The 6,000-nt window shown below is 35.3% G+C and overlaps 1 protein-coding gene across 5 annotated transcripts in view; it reads left to right on the top strand.

Moving 5' to 3' along the window:
- Nucleotides 1–1,098: 1,098 nt before the first annotated feature.
- The window catches only part of LOC108917606 (teneurin-m), a 697,030-nt gene continuing 692,128 nt past the window's right edge, over nt 1,099–6,000 (top strand). For all 5 annotated transcript variants that reach the window (XM_018724352.1, XM_018724343.1, XM_018724335.1 and 2 more), the window contains exon 1: nt 1,099–1,364. The gene's annotated coding sequence lies outside the window, so the exon portion shown is untranslated. The remainder of the gene's footprint in view (nt 1,365–6,000) is intronic.

The raw sequence follows: 6,000 nt of genomic DNA, 5'->3' as shown, positions 1-6,000 counted from the left end.
AATATATTGGCAGACTAACAGTATGGTTAAAATTGAGGTACTTTGGCATTTATTTAAATTATTCTTCTGTTCTCATGAGCATTGAAATTTATTTCACTCACTAGCGGGAACCATTGCGAATACATTGATATATAATAATATTCAATTATGTTAGTTTCTTCGACGATTTGTGTCCTCATCTGAAGCTCTGTTACATGGTAAAAATATACATACTAAATCGCCCTTAAAGAAAACTACTAAAAAAAATTTTTCACGATTGAATTGTTAATAACTTTTTTCCCGATAAAATACTTTGTCAGCAAATTAGCCTGTTATTGTACTCATCATTTAAACTATTCCTGTGTAGTTATTTCCGAGTTATCAAGGAAATGTCATAAACAGTAACTTTTCGGCCTCTGCCGACTGGACTAGTATACGACTTTTCTATTACAAATATCATCAGGAAGCTGTAGTTTAATTTTTATAGATTATACACGCTACACCCTGTATATTTTACCATTTTAAAAGATAAATGTAATCGTAGTTCCAAAGAAATAGATTTATTATATATGGTTGTTGTGGCTTTAGAAGATACAAATGAAATTACTGAAGCACTTAAGTAATTTAATTAGAGCAGACTCGAAACCAACTAGGTAATTTCTGAAAACATTCTCAATGTTTTTGTTTAATTTCCTTCTAATTTCATATTTCAGCTGCCGGCTCGAATGTAACGGGGGGTTTGAGGCATACATTTACATATAAATTCGAAAACTTCCAACTCGCCTTGTGTGCCGCTAAACTTCCCCGGCATCTGAAGAAATCAAGCCGGTTCGTTTACCTGCTGTATACTTTTTAATTATTTAAATGAACGGGCGGTTTATTCTTCTGCATTAAACATGTCGCAGACGGGGCAGAGGCTCTTCCTGCCGCTTTCCTGCTGAAACGGCAGCTCGACGTCCTGTCGGCGCGTCGCTACTGCGTAACTCCGGCGCCCGCCGCCAGAGGGATCCCTTCGGGCGCAGGAGCTAACTTCGCGCATTGATTCTGTGGGCATCGTCCTCGGCGAGTTTTCGCCACTCCAACCTCCGACAGTGTGTTTCGAGGCCTCATCGAAAGCGCCTTGATACTGTTCCCTGCTCTCCAGCATAAACAAAACACTGAGTATCATCAAATACAGTAAAAGTTCGCGCCCGAGGCATGCTGACCCTCCGGGCGATCTGAACAGTCCTGGTGGCGAGAGATCGAAATAAATGTTATGATTGGTTGAGCTTTTTATTTTTTCTAAATTTGTGACTGTGTGACTGTGGTTATTTTGTTTTGTGGCTGTTTTTAGTGGCGCTGACTGTCGAGGGGATTCGTCTCCGCAATATTTACCACCGTGGCTGGTGAGTAAATGGATGGCTATTTTTAGAACGAAATAATTATGTTTCAGACAGAGTCACAACACCACACGCAGACACAGAGTTGATCACGATGTACCTAGTGGTGCAACTCGCTCTTTTACAATTTTACATCACACTGTACAAACTATTTCGACGGAGTTTAGAAAACTAAAAAAACTAGAAGTAATTTAACGCTCTTCTTTTGTGGAGTCGCTCACAATGTACCTAGTGATGCAACTCACTGTTTCAACTTTTAACATTACACTTTACAAGTTAGTTCTAAGTAATTTAAGAATTTAGAGTAACCAGAAATGCTTTATTTAGACATAATTTAAAATATATCCAGCAGTTCATTTTTGTGAAGATGCTCACAATTTTCATTTTTTACACCAAATTCTGTTATAGGGAATGTTACTACCAAACTTGATTTTAGTTATATGTAATCAGTAGTAGGGAATAAGGAGAAATTTCAACCAAACAACATTTTAATTCACATTTCGTAGCAAATGGGTCAAATCTCAAGGGTGCTTTTCTTGGGAGAAAACAAGTCAATTTTTAGTACAATTTTGCTTTCTCAGAAAGTAATTAGCCTTCAAATGTCTTTTTTATTGCATTTGTTTAAGATAATTTCGTGACTGTTATAGATATTTTGATGTGAAGGAGTTTCCACAACAGTCGAACATGAATATGAGCCGTTTTCTTTATATAAAAATCGTACAGGGTAATAGGAATATGTGTATTAAACAGTCTTATATTTTTTGACATATATTTTTATTTATCGTAAAAGATATGCCTGTTACATATTGCTAAAACCCAGATAAAATTATTTTACCGCGGTTCTCATTTAGTGACAGCCGACTATTTGGGGGTATTCTAATAAAATTTATCTTCACTATTTTAATAAATTCGTAGATAAATATTTTTTACGATTTAGATGAGCCAACCTTTATTAAAAAGTTAATGTCTACTCTGATATAGATTTTTAAATGCCTGACTTTTGATTGTGGGTAAGTTGGTTTAAATTGTAATACAATTTAACTCGGTTACAAATTTATCAACAAAACTGAAGATTAATTAGACTAAAATCTCCTCATACACTCGGCTGTTATTAACTGAAATCCATTTTTTGCAATCATGGAATTTTGCGACACGCCTATCTTTTTAAAAATATATAAAGTGGTAAAAGAAAAAATATATGAGTTTTCTCAAAATCCCTATCAATAAAAAAATATGGCAGCAAATAAAATCTGCTTAAGATATTTTTTAGCGATTTCTCTATTTCAGGTAAAGAATAAGCTCAAGGCCATATTTGGCTATCCTAAAACACCTTTATGTTAAATTTTATTAAATTAAAATTTGAAGTGACGGAGTTATTTTTAAAAATTAAAAATATTTGTTTTTCTTGGAGGCCCACAATGTTTCAACGAGACAAAATTGTATTAAGGTATCTTGAGTAGTATGGCCTATTTGCTCACGGATATTCTGTATGAGTTGCGCGTGCCAGATTTTTAGTTGCCCTGAAAATGTCACAATACATATAGTGACGAATCAACAAATAAAAATTGTGTGTTTTCTTTGAAATTTTGCGGACTGTTTACTGTAAACTATTTTAACGAATGAAATGATTTGAAATATAAAAAATAACCATAAGTATTTCAGGACTCGAATTGATGTAAGCACATATTTCACCCTATAAATTAAATAAACTTGCAATAAAGCTAAATGTCGTGAAATTTGGAGATTGTAAGTAAGCTCGTCTATATCAACAAATACAAATATTCTAAAAGTAACCAAATAACTGCTTTGTTAAAATACATATATCAACCAAGTTAAGGCAAAATAAAAAATGTCCTACATTTAACCATTTTTTAAAATGTAAACAAAATTATCAAAAATCATTTCATCATTTCATTTATTATCATTTTTAACAATACTTGAAATTGTAGGTATATACAGGGTATAAGGCATTCAAAATTAATGACAGGTTTTAACTTCTCTAAGATTTCAACAAGAAAAAACAGTTGAGCAAAACCCACAAGTAACTAATATTTTATTCCGTTCATAAATAATGTAATAACTTCAGGCCACAGACTCCACAAAAGTCTTTTTTACGAAGACGAAAGGTTTTAAACATTTAATAGCTGAACTATTTAGAGTTTACTGGAGCAATAACTTTATTTTATGACACCTGGCTATTTTCAAGGGCAACGGAAAGCGACGAACAGAAAGCAATAGAAGATGGGCTGACTAATAACAAAATTTAACTTACTTCTCTAGAAAACAACTGACACTTTATTTGATTGAGATGAACTATACGTAAAAACTGCACTTTGTTGAAAAGATTGTATCTGTTTTCATTATTTCTGATTTTAAATGTGACAAATTAGTTGTAAAAGTTTACTTTGAAATTCCATCTAAACCATCATTTTCAGTAATATTTTTAAGTGTTAAATCACTACCTTTTGACAATATAAATACTAATAATACCTAAGTTGAGCATTCTACTTTCCAATAATGTATCATTATTATTTATTTGTGGTGTTTAAAAATGTCTAGACTACATCGATTTTCTACATTTTGCTCTGCAAGGTGTGCTCACCATAAACTATTATCTTTGTTAAAAAAATCACTTTTATCAAATATTAACTAGCAAAACTACCTTGAAACTACGCCCCTTTACTTAAAAAAAGTGTGGCATGCACACACACTTATGGACAATTAAATTCTAAAGCTGCTTACTAAATCTGAATGCAAGCGCTTGAGCCGTTTTCTTGCAATTTATTAACCCGATTGGAGCATATATTTATACTAAATATTTTTTCTCTTTAATATGACGAAGAATCCGTAATTAGTTTGACCAAACATATTATTTACACCCTATACAGGCTGTTACAAATTCGCTTCTCATTACAGGGATTTCGGAAACGGTAAGAGATACGAAGTAGCAAAGTTGCATAATTAGGGGACCAACATTATGCCTCTAAAAAGTCAAGGCTAACATGATTAGTTTTCAAAAAATTTGAAAAAAACGAAATTTCGGAAATCTGTTTTTAATTCATTTCAGCCTTGTTTGGGGCGATATTGAAAAAATAACACTTTCTCATGGCAACTTTTTACCCTCTTACCGTTTCTGAGATCCTTGTAGTGAGAAGCAAATTTGTAACAACCTGTATAAGCCCCAAAAACAAATTTAGAATCATAATTTATGTGATACACTTTTTTTACGAATTTCTCCGGACATGTTGAATTTTTTTACGATTATCCAGCGAATACAAAAGCAATAACCTGCCCCCGGCTATACGCAAAAGAACAAGGGTCGTACATAATTTGAGTTATTAGGTACAACAATAGCCGTAGGCGTCCGGCTTTTATTTTCTGCGCTAACGTAAATTTTCCGTAATCCGATTTTTGCAGCGTAAAACTCTTTCAATTGAACGTTATTCTGTTCTCCGGGCCTTTTTGCTTCGTGCCGGACAAAATCGATTGCAGTTCATATCAGAGGAAACATTTGGCCTGCCGCCAAAACTCACTGACAGCTTTAAATTTACTCTTTTAACTGTTCTATACGGAACGAATATTTGATGCCTAACACAAATTCCTGTTCCGGTTACAATTGACAATACCATCACCGACTGCGGTATATGTATTTCGGCGTGAAAGGGGGTATATGCCAACTATTTTTTCACCGACTGTAAAGGTACAGATAGAGGATTCTTTCCGAAAATATACTACCGAAATATGCTATTTTGTTAAAAATAGCGATTTTAGCTTTATTCATATTTCGTTATGTGACAGTTTTCTTCCAACGGTTTATCGCCATTAAAATGTTATGATTTCACGTGGTCACATTTTCCTTTGATGTTTACGAACATCATAGGAGTTCAACATTTTATGAAAGTATTAACAGGCCGTATTTATGTTTATTAAATATTNTGAAGTTTTTGCAATTTTGATGGTAGCAAGCAAGGAGGAGGTAAGGAATTGTGTAGAGGAGAAGATTTTTATCTGCTCCGACAGTCAGGCCGCGCTCAGAGCGGTTAGCTCCGCGAGGACTAGGTCTGCCCTTGTCCAGGGATGTGAAGAGGCTCTAGAGTCATTGGCCAGACGAAGAGAGGTAGAGTTGGTTTGGGTCCCAGGCCATATGGGTATCCCTGGTAATGAGAGGGCTGATCAACTAGCGGATCCAGGGGATCTGGCCAGGGACCTGAACCATTCTTAGGTATCACACGAGGCAGCATCAATGGGGCCCTCAATAAATGGACCTACCAAACTTTAGGTCAGAATTGGAGGAGAAATAGAGGAAGTAGGCAGGCCCATGTAGGAATTGAGGAGGACCTCTCTGCCCGAAATGTGGAGAAGGCGAGGACACCCTTGTCCACCTTCTGGAACATTGTGCAGTCTTTGGGAGAATAAGACAAAAGACAATAAGTCTTTGGTCCTGAAGAGCTGCAAGGAGTTGAGATGAGAGACCTTCCATGGACCAAAATCCTGGCGTTTATTAGGGCGTTGGGTAGGTNTGCTACACAGATGGATTTCGGGTAGAAGACGAGTTTTCAGGAGCAGGAAATTATCTGGAAGGCAGCGGCATCCAGGAAAGCTTTTCACTGGTATGCTACAGTCTTCCAGGCCGAAGTTTTTG

The sequence above is a fragment of the Anoplophora glabripennis genome, unplaced genomic scaffold (genome assembly GCF_000390285.2).
Source record: "Anoplophora glabripennis isolate ALB-LARVAE unplaced genomic scaffold, Agla_2.0 scaffold3, whole genome shotgun sequence".
In the NCBI taxonomy this organism is placed as follows: Eukaryota; Metazoa; Arthropoda; class Insecta; order Coleoptera; family Cerambycidae; genus Anoplophora; species Anoplophora glabripennis.
This window is presented reverse-complemented; position numbering and strand designations above follow the sequence as displayed.